General features: G+C 44.1%; 1 protein-coding gene across 2 annotated transcripts in view; it reads left to right on the top strand.

Annotated features, from left to right (window-relative positions):
* LOC139549117 (leucine-rich repeat and fibronectin type III domain-containing protein 1-like protein) overlaps positions 1–20,237 on the top strand; it is a 141,317-nt gene that overhangs the window by 100,644 nt on the left and 20,436 nt on the right. The window lies entirely within an intron of this gene.

Raw genomic sequence — 20,237 nt, 5'->3', positions numbered from 1 at the left:
GATCTCCTGTCGCCAGTCAATCTCTCCTGTCAGAAATTGAGGCAGATTCATTCCGAGGTGAATCTCATAATAATCACATGGGGGTATGGTGGTGGTGGTGGTGGAGGGGGGGGGGTGTAGCAGTGTCGATATTTTTCCTCATTTGGAAAAAGAGATGGCAGCGTGGTAGCAGTGTCAATATTTTCCGGTGTGAATTGTTTGTTGACAATTTAAATGTAATAGGTGAACTAGATTTTTCACGTTGTGTTGCATTTCAGCTCTTGAGTATGGAGGCTCTGAGTCTTCAGGGTGTAAATCCTGCAGGGATTTAGACTCAAATTGAATCAGGGGCCAATTCATTCAACTGGGATATTGGCTGGATTGACTGAAGTCTGAATCTTTTGAGGAACTTAAGTAACCCTAATAGAAGAAGTACTTATGAAGCCAGAAGAACCAGCTACCCTTGAAGAACTTGAATGGCCGTCACCGCTCTCTGACAATGATATGGCTAATGTCTGCTCTTCAGCGTGAGTGTCCGATCATAGCTGTGAATGAAAAAGCGAATGAGGCATTAGTGATCCAGTCATTGCGTAGATCACTCAGTGGAGAGCATCAAGAGGAAACCTTTAATGTAACAGCGAGAGAACTGCCATGTCGGACACAATAAAGATGAGTCACTGAAATGTGACCTAAACTGACTGGGCCAGGATGTTTTGATTGGTGCAGCAAAGGAACTCACCTGTCACCTGAGTTCATCACACCATTTGTTTCTGTCAATTGGACAATTGGACAATTAGGGCCAATTGGACAATTAGTGAGCTATTGGAAGGCTTTTGATTAGAATTTCCTTCAACCATTTAGATGTTACAAAACAATCTATTTTTTATTGAGTCAAAGAGATAAGAGTAGACAGTAGCTTTGGATGAAGAGAGCCATCAAGGAATGTTTTCTTGTCTCCTGAAGCCCAACATGAGGCACTTTAGACTGGCTTGCAGGCAGAAAGATCATCCCTTCTGCCTGGCACTACCAGGGAAACCATAGGGGACAAGGAATCAGCACAGTCCATCTGCCACTGCAGCCACCCTGCCAAGACAACATGACACTCCAACACTCTCAGAATTTTGGGTATGGGTCCGTTTGTGTGAGCATTTGGGCGCGTACACGTTTGAATGAGTGCACACATATAATCATGCAAGTATGCAATGCTGGCAACCTAGGGAAGGTGTGCTTTGACTCTACCTTCTGGCTGACTTTTTCCACGTGCTCATCTCCCATATCGACAGCAACAACAAAGGCACCATGGGAATTTGGTCCCCTCCCCACACTTCCCCTTCCTTTCTCCTCCCTTCCCCTCCCCTCTCCTCCCACTGGTCCTGGGGTTGGCAAGGTTTAGGGCTCTTGCTGGGTGGCTGTAGTGTTTGGAGGGCGTGTAGATGAGGTACTCTTCAGATTGACAGCTGGTGGGTGAGCACGGACCGGGCCACTCTCCAGGCGAGGCCAGTATCATCTCAGCCCTTCAGGCTTGATTTTCCCTTCATTGATCCGCCCAGTGCTCTGCCACGTTGAAGTCTTAATGATCAGTTTACAAAGACGCTTGGTGAGTAGGTGGGTGGGAGAGAGCCATCGGATCAGATTGGATCATAGTAGGGGTTTGCGCTATGATGTTTTAATAATAACAAAATTGGAAATATAAACATTGACGATTACCAGGGTCAGCAATGAAAGATAAAATGTCAATAGACCCCCTCTTGAGATTGTGTTGGAGGATGTCATCTTTAGAGAACAGACACTAGAAATCTTACCCTCAGCCCTGTCCTCTCTCTCTCTCTCTCTCTCTCTCTCTCTCTCTCTCTCTCTCTCTCTCTCTCTCTCTGTCTCTGTCTGTCTCTGTCTGTCTCTGTCTCTCTCTGTCTCTCTCTGTCTCTCTCTGTCTCTCTCTGTCTCTCTCTGTCTCTCTCTCTCTCTCTCTCTCTCTCTCTGTCTCTGTCTCTCTGTCTCTGTCTCTCTGTCTCTGTCTCTCTGTCTCTCTCTCTGTCTCTCTCTCTGTCTCTCAATCGTATCTCTTGGGTTTAGCTCTGTAGCAAATCTGAGGGCTACAGACATTGATGAAAGATGCAAGAGAAGAGTAAAGGCAAGAAAGACAGGGGAGAGTGAAGCAAGACGCAAGAAGAGCGAAATAAGAGGAAAGAGTGTGTGAGAGACAAGTTGACTTATGGGAGAGAAATTCAGAGAGCTGAAACCACTTATGCAATTATTCTCCTAACAGATAGAGAGAGTGACAGAGCGAGAGAGAGAGCAAGAGAGGGATAACAGAGGAGATTTCTAGAGTGTGTTGGAGCTTTAATCTGGGATTTGGGAGACATCCGCTGGGCTGAGAGGCGAGCAGCGGCCCGCGATGCAGGCCCTGTGTCTCGACTATACGACTGTTTTTGCAAAACCTCTTCGCCCCCTTTCCCTCCTCCGTCTTATCACCCTGCACCAACGCCACTGCTGCGCTACTGTTGTTGTCATTAGCGACACTATTTTCAGACTTGGGATGGTGCCATGTCCATATTATCTCCACATCGAGGAGACGTGGAGGGTTTTAATATAATCATTACAATCACACAGAGAGAGAGAGGGATGAGTCACTGAGCCCAGCATATGTCCAGGTAGAAGCTGTTCTGTGGATCCCAGGGTGATTCTATGATGCGTTATGCTATATAACTGGCCACCTGCAAGGTTATATAACATGTTGTTGGTGGTTGAATGTGTATGTTAAATAAAACAATGCAAAAACCATGAAATGGTACATCGAGTATACTATGGATGCAGGTGAGGCACATAGGAAGATGTTCATCACCTGTTAACTCGGGGTCGATGACTCTGTATTCATGACTGGTTGAGCTTGATGCTGTTGTCAAGAACAACAGCAGTTTTTATGTTGAGTTTATCATTTATCTCTGTTTACATCCTCTGTCCTGTAGGTAGGAGTATCCTGGCTGTGCTCCAGGAACACTCACGGAGCTCCAGCATGTCATTATTACAGCACAGTGTTCCCAGCCTGCCCAGATTCCATCATGGCTGTCCCAACGGGGCATAGATCCTCGTAATTACAGCCTTGTACCCTCCTCCTCCTCCCCACCACCACCACCTCCCCTGTTCCTCCTCTATGGCACATCGCCTAATGTTAGGCCTGCATACCCCCTGCCGACTTCCAAGTCACACGCAGAGACTTTTGCTGTGCAAATCAGAGAGAACTCTTTATTGTGATATGCGGAATGTGTTCTTCGGGGAGCCCAGAAGAGAAAGAAGGCCACGTCTCATTTCCATAATTCAATTAATATCTTATCTTATATTGTCCCCTCATTATTGGCATTACCATTCGAGGCAAAGCGTAGTTATGCCACGGGGGATTTCCTCCACAAGATGAACGTGTGAAGATTGTTCTGGCACCAAGAGACCTGCCTGCCACTGAAACAGCCTATCTGCTATGTATTTTATAATTAGCCTGGAGTGATAATTGGCATCATCAGTCCTGAGGAGTGTGTTCATGCTAGTCTGCCGCCGTTATTCTTTCTGACTACAGTTCAATGGGCCCCGTCCCATACATATAGAAGTCTGGGTTTACAGTGCTGCATTTTTTTCTGGGATTTGTAGTTCAGCAATCTACTTACAAAAAGAGCTTCATGAAATACAGTAAGAAGTTAGAAACGACATCAAATTGTATTTGTCACATGTGCCAAATACAACAGGTACAGTGAAATGCTTACTTACAAGCCCTTAACCAACAATGCAGTTTTAAGAAAATATCAACAACAAAAAAAGTAAGAGATGAGATTAACAAATGATTAAAGAGCAGCAGTAAATAACAGTAGCGGGGCTATATACAAGTGGTACCTGTACAGAGTCAATGTGCGGGGACAAAGGTGTCGAGGTAATTGAGATAATATTTACATGTAGGTAGAGTTAATAAAGTGGCTACGCGTAGATAATAACAGAGAGTAGCCGCAGTGTTCCAGAGGGGGGGGGGGGGGCAATGCAAATAGTCCGGGTTTCCGTTTGATTAGCTGTTCAGGAGCCTTCTGGCTTGGGGGTAGAAGCTGTTTAGAAGCCTCTTGGACCTAGACTTGGCGCTCCGGTATCGCTTGCCGTGCAGTAGCAGCCAGAACAGTCTATGACAATTTTTAGGGCCTTCCTCTGACACCGCCTGGTACAGAGGTCCTGGATGGCAGGAAGCTTGGCCCTGGTAATGTACTCTGCTGTATGCACTACCCTCTGTAGTGCCTTGCGGTCGGAGGCCGAGCAGTTGCCATACCAGGCAGTGATGCATCCCGTCAGGATGCTCTCGATGGTGCAGCTGTAAAACCTTTTGAGGATCTGAGGACCCATGCCAAATCTTTTCAGTCTTCTGAGGGGGAATAGGTTTTGTCGTGCCCTCTTCATGACTGTTTTGGTGTGCTTGGACCATGTTAGTTTGTTGGTGATGTGGATGCCAAGGAACTTGAAGCTATCAACCTGCTCCACTATAGCCCCGTCGATGAGAATGGGGGCGTGCTTGGTCCTCCTTTTCCTGTCGCCCACAATCATCTCCTTTGTCTTGATCACATTGAGAGAGAGAGGTTGTTGTCCTTGCACAACACGATCAGGTCTCTGACCTCCTCCCTACAGGCTGTCTCATCGTTGTTGGTGATTAGGCCTACCATTGTTGTGTCACCAGCAAACTTAATGATGGTGTTGGAGTCGTGCCTGGCCGTGCAGTCATGAGTGAACGGAGAGTACAGGAGGGGAGCACGCACCCCTGAGGGACCCCCGTGTTGAGGATCAGCATGGCGGATGTGTTGTTACCTACCCTTACAACCTGGGGGCGGCCCGTCAGGATGTCCAGGATCCAGTTGCAGAGGGAGGTATTTAGACCCAGGGTCCTTAGCTTAGTGATGAACTTTGAGGTCACTATGGTGTTGAACGCTGAGCTGTAGTCAGTGAATATAGGTGTTCACATAAGTGTTCCTTTTGTCCAGGTGTGAAAGAGCAGTGTAATAGAGTGCAATAGAGATTCCATTATCTGTGGATCTGTTGGTGCGGTATGCAATTTGGGGTGGGTCTAGGATTTCTGGGATAATGGTGTTGATGTGAGCCATGACCAGCCTTTCAAAGCATTTCATGGATACAGACGTGAGTGCTACGGGTCAGTAGCCATTTAGGCAGGTTACCTTAGTGTTCTTGGGCACAGAGACTATGGTGTTCTGCTTGAAACATGTTGGTATTACACACTAAGACAGGGAGAGGTTGAAAATGTCAGTGAAGACTCTTGCCAGTTGGTCAGCGCATGCTCGGAGTACACGTCCTGGTAATCCGTCTGGCCCTGCAGCCTTCTAAATGTTGACCTGTTTAGGCTAGGCGTTCCGCTAGCGGGACACCTGTCGACAACATCTGGTGAAATTGGAGGGTGCACAATTCAAATAAGTAATCATAAAGATGATAGATATTAAACATTTATGAACATACAAGTATCTTATATCGGTTAAAAGCTTACATTCTTGTTAATCTAACTACATTGTCCGATTTACAATAGGCTTTACAACGAAAGCATACCATGCGATTGTTTGAGGACGGCGCTCCACATCAACATATCTTTCAACCAGCACAGGCTTCATAAAATCACAAATAGCAATTAAATAATCACATACTTTTTGAAAATCTTCCTCTGATTTGCAATCCAAAGGGTCCCAGCTACAACATTCATGGTCGTTTTGTTAGATATAATTCTTCTTCATATCCCAAAAAGTCTGTTTAGTTGGCGCCATCGATTTGAGTAATCCACTCATTCAACGTGCAGACAAAGGAATCCAAAACGCTACCACTAAACTTTGTTAGAAAGTCAAACTACGTTTCTATTTAATCCTCAAGTACCCTAAAATGTAATTAAACTATAATATTTCATACAGAAAGAAGTATGTTCAATAGAAAATTAAAATTAGCAAGTGTGTGCGCGCCCACAGACTGATTTCAAACTGTGACTCCCAATACCTAAACTCAAAATTCTTCCTCGTTTGGGAAGAAACCAGCCTGAAACGTTGAACAAAGACTGTTGACAGCTAGAGGAAGCCATAGGAATTGCAATATGGGAGCTGGAATTGCATAGGACCCATAGCTTTCCATTGTAAGAGCATGGGATCTTTGGATTTTCTCCTACCATATCAATTGTGTTATAGTCTCAAACAGTATTTTAAGATTTCCACAAACTTCTAATTGTTTTCTATCCAATGGTACCGATTATATGCATATCCTGGCTTTTGGGCCTGAGTAACAGGCAGTTTACTTTGGGCACGTCAGTCAGGCAGAAATTCTGAAAAAAGGACCCTAGCCCTAAGAAGATTTATTTATTAATTAACATGCTGATAGAAATTAGGTAGAACTGATTTAAGTTTCCCTGCATTAAAGTCCTCGGCCACTAGGAGCACCGCCTCTGGATTAGCGTTTTCCTGTTTGCTTATGGCGGTATACAGCTCATTGAGTGCGGTTTTAGTGCCAGCATCGGTCTGTGGTGGTTTGTAGACAGCTACGAAAAATACAGATGAAAACTCTCTAGGTAGACAGTGTGGTCTACAGCTTATCATGAGATACTCTACCTCAGGCCAGCAAAACCTCAAGACTTCCTTAGATATCGTGCACCAGCTGTTGATTACATTAATGCATAGGCCCCCGCCCCGTGGCTTACCAGAGGCTGCTGTTCTGTCCTGCCGATAAAGTGTATATCCCACCAGCTGTATGTTCATAATGTCGTCGTTCAGCCAAAACTTGGTGAAACATAAGATGTTACAGTTTTGAATGTCCCGTTAGTAGGATAAACGTGCTTTCAGTTCGTCCCATTTATTTTCCAGCGATTGAACGTTAGCTAGCAGGACGGAAGGCAAGGGCAGATTAGCCTCTCATCGCCTGATTCTCACAAGGCACCCTGATCTCTTTCTGCGAAATATGCGTTTCCTTCTCCAGCGAATAACGGGGATCTGGGCCTGGTCGGGTGTCTGTATTATATCCCTCTCATCCGACTCATTGAAGAAGAACTATTCATTGAGTTTGAGGTGAATAATCACAGTTCTGATGTCAGAAGCTCTTTTCGATCATAATAGACGGTAGCAGCACCATTATGTACAAAACAAGTTACGAACAATGCGAAAAAACTAACAAAATAGCATGATTGGTAAGAGCATTTGGGGCAGCCTTCCCCTCCGGCGCCATCATTAGACTTACCATATGCAGTATGTTACAAAGAATACCCGTCAGAGTCATTCATCAAACTTTTTGAACAAGTTTTAATTACCGTGGCTACTTTTTTAAATTATATTGTGAGGCGATCAATAACATACTATAAATGATGTAGTCGTTTTGTAAATTAACATTTTAGATGAGGGAAAGTTTTTTTCTTCCCCCCTCTGAAATGTTTGTGTGACTCACCCAAATGTTCATTATTTCCGGCGACATTGCGCTGATTTAAAACAGACAAATAGATAGGATTTGTCTCAATTTCTTCTTCCCCCTCCTTTCATTGTCATAATCTCTCGGAGCCTACTCAATGTGTCTGTGCTTTCTGGAGCTGTCACCATGCTTTGGGCAGACTCATGTATAATTTCCAACATTCAATTAAGTCCTGAAATTTTAGATCTCAGTCTCTGCCCCCAATCCTCAAAAATGAATAGGAATGGCAGGAGGCGGACAGGGTGTGTAGGGCCAGCATCGGACAATGGAGTGATCATCTCTGCTCTCCCTCTCTCTCCATCAAACCGACCCGTTACTAGCGATAATTCCGCAGGAAGGCAGATATTATAGGCCGCTCCTCTGTCTCCATTCGATAAATATTGAGCCACCTCCTTGTGAAGATGTCACCATGACAGGCTTAACAAGCATGGCGTGACTTTGATTGCTTACAGACGGGGGGGACAAACAAGCCGGTGTATCTCATTGACAGGCGTGTAGTTTATGGTCCGGTGCTGGGCTGGCTGCCTCCGATGCTCATTACATACAGGCCAGACATCCTCATACTGAATACACAATTGACAAGTTAAAGTGACTGTCAGGACTCGTCTCGTCAAGGGCATGTAGCTTGTAAAAGATCCCAGTCAATTGACAATATAAAAAGGTTACAGTGGATGTCTGTAGATCAGAAAGTGAGACTAGACAGTATATGAGCTTAGACATGTTTAGAAATTGACTCAGTGCTTGTGAAATATAATAGATGGTCTTAAAATATGAATAATGGTTCTCATCAGACCTATTATGTCGCTGGGAAATTATAATCTTTATGTACACGTTAGAAGTAGAATGTTTAATAAAGGGCTCTATACTGTAGAGAGGCCTCTTCAAGGCCTTGCAAAGAATGAAGGCCCTATCACAATGAAACTTTATGAAAGCTCAATTTCAAACGCCCGATAAAGTAGAAGAGACATAGGTATAAGCTTGGAATGAAATAAATATATAGCCATTGTGTTGTAGCATATTCACCCAAGGTTGTCTGTCGCTCATCTACTTTTTATAGTACCGGGTAATTTGGATGAACGAAGCTGGATAATTCATTTAATGAGATGGTTTGGGGAAAGAGGACAAAAGGCAAAGGACAATGACACACCACTTGGCCACGGTGCGGCTAAGGCGGCCTGAATCTGATGACATGATGGGAGCTGCCCTGCAGCATTGCTAAAGAGAAGCTGAGAGTTTCACACATTGGATGGCCCTCTGTGTCATCTGGGTCTGTCTCTCTGGCACAACCTCCCTGTCCCCGGAGAAGGCAGTACTGCACGGCCATGCACGTATTACTCTGAAAGGCTAATCAAATCAGCCTTTTGCTGGGCAAGCCATTTTGAATGGTTCGGAAAAATATTATATTACCATTTCCTCGCCGCATTTTGGGGGGGGGGGTTATATTGGAAGTCATCTGTGCTTGGCTAAATGGACTGGAGATGGAATAAAAATTGCAGACATCAGAAGGTCTGGGATTTTAAATGTGCCGTTTTCAACAATAAAATCTTCTTGTTAACCATTGAAAATGTTTTTGTGAGTCAGCAAAAAAGTCTCAAAATGGATACGAGGCATTGCAGGGCTGGATAATTGCCAGCTGCTAGATGGTAAGCACAACACACACACACACACAACACCTGTCTAGCCAGAAACTGCAGGATAGAACTCTACCCTTGACACTGCACTGTACTGCTCTGTGCGGTATGTTCATCAGCTGGCTAACTTTAGCCAACCGTATGTACACACAGTTTAAGACATACAGTGCCTTGAGAAAGTATTCACACCCCTTGACTTTTTCCACATTTTGTCGTGTTACAGTCTGGATAAAAACAAATATGAGTTGAGATGTTTTGTCACTGGCCTATACACAATACCCCATAAGGTCAAAGTGGAATTATGTTTTTCGAAATGTTTACAAATGAATAAAAAATTTAAAGCTGAAATCTCTTTGTTCGATATTTATTCAACCCCTTTGTCGTGGCATAAGTTCAGGAGTAAAAATGTGCTGAACAAGTTATAATAACATCACATAATAAATTGGATGACTCAATCTGTGAGCTATAATAGTGTTTAACATGATTTTTGAATGACTAGCTCATCTATGTACCCCACACATATAATTTTCTGTAAGGGCCCTTAGCTGAGCAGTGAATTTCAAACACAGATTCAACCACAGAGACTAGGGAGGTTTTCCAATGCCTCACAAAGAAGTGCACCTATTGGCAGATGGGTATAAAAAAAGCAGACATTGAATATCCCTTTGAGCATGGTGAAGTTATTAATTGCACTTTGGTTGGTGTATCAATCCACCTAGTCAATACAAAGACGCAGGCATCCTGAGAGGAAGTAAACCGCTCAGGGATTTCACCATGAGGTCAATGGTGACTTTAAAACAGTTACAGTGTTTAATGGGTGCGGTAGAAGAAAACTGAGGATGGATCAACAACATTGTAGTTAATCCACAATACTAACGTAATTGACAGAGTGAAAAGAAGGAAGCCTGTACTGAATAAAATATTCTAAACCATGCATCCTGTTTGCAACAAGGCACTATCTAAGCCTTTATACTAAGGCGTAAATGAATCCACATACTTTCAGAAATGTATCTTCTCCAAAAATGAATGATTTCAATAGATATCCTTACATGATATGTAAGGTACTAGGGGTAGAGTACTAGGGGGAAACTAGTAAAGGACACCAATAAGAAGAAGAGACTTGCTAGGGCCAAGAAACACGAGCAATGGATATTAGACCGGTGGAAATCTGTCCTTTGGTCTGATGAGTCCAAATGTGAGATCTTTGTTTCCAACCGTGAACGGATGATCTCTGCATGTGTGGTTCCCACCGTGAAGCATGGAGGAGGAGGTGTGATGGTGTGCGGGTGCTTTGCTGGTGACACTGTCAGTGATTTATTTAGAATTCAAAGCACACTTAACCAGCATGGCTACCACAGCACACTGCAGTGATACACCATCCCATCTGGTTTGTGCTTAGTGAGACTATCATTTGTTTTTCAACAGGACAATGACCCAAAACACATCTGTGTAACGGCTATTTGACCAAGAAGGTACGTGATGGAGTGCTGCATCAGATGACCTGGCCTCCACAATCACCCGACCTCAACTCAATTGAGATGGTTTGGAATAAATTGGACCGCAGAGTGAAGGAAAAGCAGCCAACAAGTGCTGTAGAAAATAGTAAAAATATAGAAAAACCCTGGAATGAGTAGGTCTGTCCAAACTTTGACTTGTACTCTACATCAAGTTGAAATTCAGGGATGAGCCTTTGCACATCAAATGTACTATTAAGGTCCCACTCTTTTCTATTTTCCCTCTATTTTCCCATCAATCAAAGACAGACTGTCTCGGGATGATGTTAACGTAGAATCCAGTGTTGGAATGGAGCCCATGTAGTGTATCACACCTGATTGGGACACATGTTCTGAACTCGTGCGGGAAACCTAAACAAGGCATCGTACCTGGCTTTGTGGCACCTGTCAGCAACATGGGCCTCCTGCAGCAGCGCCAGCCTTCCTCGCCAAGGTCAAAGCCTCCGCATCATGCTGTTGTTTGTTCCGCATGCATATGTTCCCCTACCTACAAGCTGTCATGTCTCTAGAAACACGCCCAGCGGAAATTTCCACAACCGCTAACACTTCCACACATCCTTTGGATCTAGCTCACTGTACTGTACACACAGTAGCAACTGTATTACTGGGGAATTTTCCCACCTGCAAGCCGTTCTGTGCTCTATGGCTGCCAAGCTTCTCCCTGGGTGGCGGATGATAAATAGAAGTCATTCTCTGAGAATCTACGGCAAATGTGGAGGGCCACTTCTGGCGGATAATGCGGGAGGGAGATCCCTGCCGTTACCTTGCCTGCCGGGGAGAAATCCCTCTGGCATCGACTCTTCACTTATCCCAGATGAGGTCCTAGTGTATGGGGAAAAGATTAGCCAATCTCAAGTGTCTCCATCACTATCGTATTTCTATCATCTCCATGATCTAGAGTCAAGGGAGCAGAAAGCTGACAAGAGTCTCTCTAGTACCTTCCAGGGGCTCGGTAGAGAAGCACTCACCAAACATTTGCCAGTAAGGCCACATACTGTATACCTTGGATACATGCTGCGAGGACTGCGTGGAGAAGCTGTGTGTGGTCATGAATGCATAATTAACGTGTGAAGAAGCCTAACTTGCTGGAATTATGTGAGGAAATTAACCTGTGATACACTGAACATTCTTATGATGAAGTTGGTTCACTTTGCTTAACATGCTTTAGTGTAAATCTGTTTTGTACGATAAGTTAATAAGGAATTATTTTCCTGCAAAGTGTAACCATTAGAAAGTGAATCCACTATTATGACAAAATATCGCCAAATGTTCAACGGTTGCTAACCTTTGTTTATTGTGAATATGAGAAAGAGACTAATTTGATCATTTAGCTACAGCTATGGAGTGATAATGGCAGCTAACATATCAGTGGTCTGATAATCTTCTGCTCCTCCGTTTAGAGATGTTTTAATGCGTTCACCAGTCATGGAACTCACTGGGCTGAAGTTGTACACATGGTGTAATCTTTAACATTCTGGCATTCCGTCTTGTGGCTGATATTCATGTCATGCTGGCATTGTCTTGTGGCTGATATATTCACGTCATGCTGGCATTGTCTTGTGGCTGATATATTCACGTCATGCTGGCACTCACATCCTTTGTTCGATTTCAAGACATCAAACAATGCAACTGGAATTTTAGAGCACTTTTTACAACACAATTTGTCGCTGAATGCTTTACACAAACAAAAAAAGACACCTTGACAGAAAGAGACCTTGACAGGATTCAACCCCTGCTATGAGGTAATCTCAATAGGGGAGAGGTTTCTTTATTTTTCTCAATGATCGTAACTTCCCTATGTGGGTCGCATTCATGTTGTTGCATTGTGATTTGTACATTTCGACCCACTACCATGGGTAAGTATGGAGCATTATTCCATGTAATTTAGGTGCACAAAGCAGAAGGTGCCTCTGTTGGAATGCTGTGTGTTTGTTCTTGTTTACACGTTGAAGGCCAGTGGTGGGCATTCCGGCAGTGAGGTATCCAAATCATGGTGCTATCCTATCCTCCCCACACAATATCATAGAAAGGCAGGGAAAATAATGACGCTTATAGTCTGAAAGCTGCCGAAGTTTGGTCAATATCCTACATTTCTCCATCTAAATGAGCCTCTTGAGCTTTACTTTGAGTCTAAGCACAAACCTATTCAAGGAAAGGTGATATTCCTGTTGTGTGTGTGTGTGTGTGTGTGTGTGTGTGTGTGTGTGTGTTCGTTAGCATTAGCGTGTTCATGTGTGTAGTCTAGTGTTTGTCTTCATAAGCTAGAGTGTTGGTTCTGCTGAGTGTGTGGGTGGAGGTGTAATGCAGTCCCTGGCGTGGAGCAGTGTGGGGGAATGGGGAGGCAGACACAAATTGACTGGGCCCTGAGTCACCTCAGTCTATTAGCAGTGAGACTGGAGAGCTCAGCAGACTGCAATGGAGCAGGTCCAGGACCAGCTTAACCAGCCCTGCTTCTAACCCAAACCTTCCAGAGCACACATCTCAAACTGATCCAGAAACAACACTTGGCCACTCTAATCGCCTGCGTGCCTAAACCTCAATCTCATGAGAAAACAGTAAAGTATTACTACCAGATTATGCTATGTACTTGTCATACTTTGTCCAGTTGTTCTGCATAAATTATGCTTCATAGAGTTGAAATGAAGTGATCCTACAAGAAAACGCCTGAGACTTTTTTTCAATTAAGGAGGAGGGGAGTGGAAAGGGAGGTGTAATGTCTGCCAAGGCAGAGTGAGGGAGAAAGGGAGGGAGACCGAGGGTGTACGAGATGGCAGCTCCCTCGCTTCCGTCTCAGCTGTGGCTTTCCGAGCTGTGGCTTTCCGAGCTGTGCTTCTCGCTCTGACTGACTCCAGGGCTAGCCACACATTAGCATTCACATCTACACCAACCACAGCACAGCAGTAGCCTTTGAAGGTAGTACAGGATGTCAACATGTAGCAGCCGTCCTCTTCCTGGCTGAGGGGCGCCTGTCCGTGAGTTCACTGCCCAAACTGGCAAAAGCCTCTGCACTGTGATGGAAATAATGCTGACAGGAGACTCTCGCTGCTGCCTCTTAAGAGGTGATGTTTCCAGCTGCCCCGGTGGCAGGCTAGGCTGTACCCCAACGATTTAGTAGATGTGCACTCAGAAAATGGGACAAACCTCACACCATAACAAAAGCACTTAAACCCTTGTAGCATTCATCACACCCAGCACCTCGCTGTCAGCAAAAGACAATAGCTAAGTAAGGTGAGATTTGGCTAGTGCTTGGATAGGAGACACCTTTGGGAATGTGTCTCAGTGGGCCAGTATGGGAGATTCCTATGGAAGATCCAAAGTCCCATAGCAGTTGTAGGGACACCGTGCTGTGCGGACATCATTGCTGGGACGGATGTGTCTTAAAAACAAATGTTCTGATTCTGGGTCATAAAGATCACCTTGCACTTCTTTAGTGAGCCAGGGTGTTCACCCAGCTGTCATGGCCATGTTCCCAGAGTATTATTCCAGTCCCCCTCCTCTTCACTTCCATAACTGATGATTGGTGAGTGTTCTGGCAAAGACTGGCTGCCAACCTGTACAGAATATGCTCACACTGCTACAGAATGATGATGCGTGAGGTGACATGCAGCTCAATGCAATGTTGTGTAGTTGTTTAAGATCTGAGGATTTATTTTGACCAATGCATTATTATCGTACCATCATTATATGTTATAAGTGGTCATAGGCCAGTGGTGATAGATGTGCAACTCTGTTCTTTCATGCCAGGCGGGTGTCGACTACAACCCCGGCTGCCTTTGTCCTGGAGGCAGAGCCTCGTCTCCATGAGCACATCAGGTCTCCAGTCCTCACCACCAATATCACAACAACAACAACAACAACAGCAACAACAATAAGAGCTATGTCACTGCAGCGGAGGTCTACACAGCTAAGCAGAGTGCAGAGTGTTCTTCTGACCAACGTCTTTGAACAGCTCATCTTTGAAAAGGAGGCTATGTTCAGTGGAGGACTAGTTCGAGAGAGCATGGAGTTTGGTTTCTAATGGGTGGGAGACACTTAGCCGTTAACATTAGTGATAGGGGGAAAAATCTATACAGTTACGTATCGGGATATTAATTTTGACAATAATCGTATTGTTTTGACAATATCGCAATATTATTTTTTGAGCTAGTTGTACCTGCACCAACATTTTTCCTTCATAGCTGTTTCTCTATCTTCTTTTTAATTTGTTTTCAGCACTTTTATTTCCATGACTGATCGAAACGTGTTTCCTCTCGTCCCTCCGCGGTAGACGTATGGTAAGCAATATCTTTGGAACATCGAATTGCAATAAAATCACAGTATGGATTCTCAGTACATATAGAATGGTGAGAATCGCAATGCATATCGTATCGGCACCTAAGTATCGTCATATCATATTGTGAGGTCCCTGGCAATTCCCGTCCCTAGTTAACATGTGTAAACTTTGACAGCCTTTAGTGTCACAAGCGACAGAGCAGCTCGCAGTCACTGTCATGGTGGCTTTGTCTGGCTGTAGTCATTGTGTGCGTGCGTGCGTGCGTGCTGGTACGTGTGTGCCTGCTTGCCTCTATGTGTTTGCATTAGTGTGTGCCATTGCCCTAGCAGTTCGCCCCGTGAATGCATCATGTTGCTTTGACAGTCAGGGTAGAGGAGAGTGAGAGAGGCGGGAGATGGAGCGAGGTGGAGGAGGGAGCGGGCGTACACAGCTTACTCAGGGAAAGGTCAATGGTGTTAAAGTGTACGACAGAGGGATCATGGGCTAATTACGAGCTCTAACTGTCATTAACTGTTTTGGCACTGGGAGTGGATTACCATGTTCCTGCTTCACCTCAACAACGTTATCCTGTTAACCATCGCCAACAGTTGACAATCTGATTGGGGAGTGGAGGGTGTCCAGTGATGGGAGTGAAAGGTGGGGGGTAGAGGGAGGAGAGGATAGAGGAGGTGGGGTGTATTTGCCTGCTTGGGTAATCAGAGTGACAGAGGCACTCCGCCAGCCATCTTGCCATTGTCTTAAAAGAAGACAGCGTTGACATTTCTGTCAACTAGTTGGCATTCTCTCATGTGTACTGTCAGACTTGTTGCCTGGCTGCAATCCGCCACCACCTAGCACCTCCCATTGTATGTGTTATGGCTGTGGGTGAGATATGCTGCAGAATGTCCTGTACTGTAGCGTCTGCTCTGCCTGGTTAGGTGTTGCAGGGCAGGAACTCGCTGCTGTGTTCATTTATGGTGATGTGGAGGTGAAGTCCCCCGTCATTGCACTGGAAGTCAAACATGATAGGCCCAATGGAGCACTGTGTTTCCTGAACATTGTTGTAATGCTGCCTGGTTTCGTGTGTGTGTGTGTGTGTGTGTGTGTGTGTGTGTGTGTGTGTGTGTGTGTGTGTGTGTGTGTGTGTGTGTGTGTGTGTGTGTGTGTGTGTGTGTGTGTGTGTGTGTGTGTGTGTGTGTGTGTGTGTGTGTGGAGATATGTGATGGGCATAGGGTTACAAAGGGAGGGTATATTACTGGACCCTTTGAAGTTTGGTAACTTTCAAGTTTTATTTTGAATTGTATAAGATGACATCTAATGGCCTTTTTGGGTACTACAGATTAGCAAATGCATCTGTAATTATGTCTGGCTCTCTGTGTGTCCTTACCACACTTACAAATAATGAAATAGAATGACAAAGCTGTAAAACATTATCATAATTATAAACCATCAACTTGTTGAATACCATTGGTGTTTAATATGAGTGTTTCAGCATGAAATTAGTTACGCCCCCCCCCCCCCCCCCTTTGCCCTCAGAACAATTCGTCGAGGCATGGACTCTACAAGGTGTCGAAATGCTTTTCACAGTTGTGTCAAGTTCGTTGGATGTCCTTTGGATGGTGGACCATTCTTGATACACACGGGAACTGTTGCGCTTGAAAAACCCAGCAGTGTTCCAGTTCTTGACACACACAAACTGGTGCAACTGGCACCTACTACCATACCCCGTTCAATGGCACTTAAATATTTTGTCTTGCCCATTCACCATCTGAATGGCACACACACACACACAATACATGTCTCAATTGTCTCAAGGCTTAAAAATCATTCTTTAACATATCTCCTCCCCTTCATCTACACTGATTAAAGTGGATTTAACAGGTGACATCAATAACCTTTCACCTAGATTCACCTGGCCAGTCTGTCATGTTACTAATGTTTTGTACACTCAGTGTATATTTATTATTTTACACACTTGTATTTATTTTAATATGTCAATAGGTATTTGTTTTCTATTTTTTGGCATCAAACTGGTGGTAGTTGTGAGAAAAAGTCAATAATTGGAAGACTATTAATGTAAAAAAAATGTAATTGTTGATTAGATGCTTTTTCCAGTAATTAGGATATTTTCTCTTGAACCATATAGTCTATCTACTAGAAACGTAATGACAATATGAACACAGGTATAAAAAAATATATACTGTATATATGAATACATTTTTGTTTAAGTTATTCAAGTATAAATAACCAACGTTACCATAGATGCTAATTATCAAAACTGCAGAAGATTCCGCTATCTTGGGCATGATTGTTTACTTGTATATTAAATACATGTTTGTATGAAAGATTTCAAAGTTCAAGGTTGACTCATACCATGCATGATGTACATGTATGCTTTAGTGTTTATGCTAAAGTGGTATAAACATATGTGTGTGGGTGGACGGTTGTTTTAAGTGAAAATGTTGTGACTATAGTAAATGTGTATGATTATATGAGGATTTGGTTAAAGATACAGGCTTATCCACTATCCAGTGTATTGGCATGTATTGGAGTGTTTTCCACGTACACAATACACCCACTATAACCTCCAGCATAACCACTGTTTACTTAATAGGTTTCTTAAGAAATCTCTGGCGAGCTAACAAAGGACATAGAATTCAGTAATGTAACATCTGTCCCACTGAACGAGCCCCCTTGGGAGAGTTCAACCACTGTGCTACAATGTTCGCACAGAAAACGTCTCAAAATGAACTGGAACAAACATTTCTCTGCCACGCACAATCCCATGAAAGGCATGCTTATGCAAATCAAAATGGGCAATTACATTTATGGCCAACAGCAATGAGGAAGAAACAAAACAACAAAAATAAAATGTTTCCCATTAATCGAAAAGATAGTTATGCTCTCCATTCATTAGTTTCTCGCTTTCAATTTGCACTTAGCAATTACAGGTTAGTCGCGCACAATGGAAAGTGAAGATCATAAAATGTCTAGTACATTCCATTCGGTCCAGGTGGACTCCCGTTCAGGCCACATAGCGTGTGGAAATGACGACGCAAGAGTGGCTCAAACCTTCAGTAAACAAATACATGGCAACACTGTCACAGCTGCGATGCATCACCTATAAATACCATGTCAAAATCAACAATAGGTTGTTGTTTTAATTCCTGCAATGCAAATCTCCATGGACAAAAAAACCCACACAGAAATGATAGGAGCTTTGGAGAACGCCTGTTACAGTAAGAATCCATTGGCCTGCCACCACAGCAAAAACATTACCCTCCCCATCTCCTCTTTAAAAGGCAACAGGCTGCAATTAGTCACCGTGTGACTCCACACCAATAAAACAGCCTCCCTACCCAGCTTTCCTAAGTTAGCCAGGTCATTTAAGTCATCAATGGGGGGCCTTTATGACCCTCCCCAGCCAAACTCTACTGTAGTATTGACCAATCAGCTTGATCCTCTTGATCACGCTCCCTGTCGTTAGGAGATAGCATGCAAATGACTCTCCTGCTGCTGATGTCCCGATAGCACAGCTGATTTGTGTCACAGGCTCTGTCTTGTAATGGAAGGGGGGTGTTTTGCGTGTGCCATGAGGGTGGTGTATAGACGTGACCCCCGCCCGCCGTTGCGTGCCAACCGGGCAGGCAAGCAGAGGCATTCAGTGAGAGCGTTTGTTGGTTAAGCCAGGCTCAGTGACTCGTCTGTTCCGGTAGCTCCGGTAAGCCCCGGTGACAGCACGGGGAGTGAACACCGCAGGCTGCAGGCCCTTGTTGATCAAATACAGTTGCCCTACTTACTCATATTTACAGTGCTGATCACAGGGGTGATTGTACCCACGCACTGAGACCAGGGAAAGCGCTTTGTCTCTTTTCTATCCGGCACTGGGAGAGGGATGCTTTTAGAGGGCTGGAAGGTGGAAGGGGATTGGGTGGCATGAGCGATCCCTCCCTCTCTACCTTTCTCTCTGGAGGAGGGAGGATGCAGGGTTGTGGATGGCTAATATACCCTCAGAAATGTTATATTGTGCTGAGAAGTGGAGTGGATTGTGGAGGAATCCGCTTTCACCACACTCGTTTCACACACTTTCACTCCCTCCCTGTCTCTTTATCCCACTCTCTCTCTCTTCCTCACTCACTCACGGTCTCTCTATCTTACTGTTCCTTACTCCTTCTCTCTGTTTTCCATTTGTGCGCACACACGCCGCACACACCATCCCTTCCTCTCCCGTGAGATTGTGTTGGTGAAAAAGGAAGCCCGTTCTAAGAGTAGGATATCTACTAACCAGCAGTTTCTGTGTGCTGCCTGTTTTTATCACCTCCTGATCATTATGCCGGCAGGAGCTTGTCGGTAGCGTGTCACTCCATCTCGATCTTCCGCCCACTACCTCATGTTCTGACAATCTCTCCTTTCTTATCTTCATTGAAATGGAAATCCCACTGTTCACAATAGCAACAATGGCTGTGGGTGATCAGTCGCTGTATTCTGTATTCATAACCTATCCTCCCCTTTTAACCACCTGTGCATGTGTATCTTTATCAGTTAGCATGTATTTACCAGCCCTCCTTACATAGTGAATGCAGGAGAAACACGTCACGTACAGCTTGATCCTTACACAATGCAGTGATTGTAAGACATCCATATGACAGTATGCTGTGTATTTACTCTTGAACGCATTAGTCTCTTATTAAATGCCTAACATTGCAAGAGGTTACCCACTCTGCTCCCCCTGTCAAGCACTCATCAAATAATGCTTCCCCGAGATTTTGATGGCGCTGATCAGTGCTGTGTGTCCCAGTGCTGGAGAATGGATTGAAAGTTGTTGAACTATGCACAACATGAGATTCCTGTCTATCTTTGCTCTTCTCTGCCCAGACGTACTGAGCTGCTACAGTTTTACAATGTTCAAATACAAATAATGCCATTTTATGTAATTGATAAATAGTGACATACTGTAATTAAAGCATTGAAATTCCTTGAAACAATGAAAACACCCACCCGTAGCACGCGCTCCAGCAGGTATATTTCAGTCATTCTGAATTCAAGTTGAGGCTAGGAACATGCAATGAAGGAACTGCCAGATGGTCATAATGGCCCGGTAGTAAAGCCACACTGGGAGCCCAATTTGAAATGGAAAACATGGAGCAGGGTGGACAAATCTAAATAAAACATGATTTAAATGTATTTTCAGAAGGGCTGTGGTCACCATTCATGCAATAAATTAAATTTATAAAATGGTATCTATTATTTTAGTATTTCAGTGTGGATTCAGCCTATGTTTAATGAAGCCATTAGAAGACTGTTGCTGACTGAGAGGAAGTATGTACAATTATTTATAATAAATGATTGTAAAGTAAGTCTTGGTGATTAAATAGCCTTGTTCAGGGTTTCCCAAACTCACTC

This window comes from Salvelinus alpinus, chromosome 22 (genome assembly GCF_045679555.1).
Source record: "Salvelinus alpinus chromosome 22, SLU_Salpinus.1, whole genome shotgun sequence".
In the NCBI taxonomy this organism is placed as follows: Eukaryota; Metazoa; Chordata; class Actinopteri; order Salmoniformes; family Salmonidae; genus Salvelinus; species Salvelinus alpinus.
The sequence above is the reverse complement of the archived record's forward strand: the minus strand, read 5'-3'. Positions and strand labels throughout refer to the sequence as shown.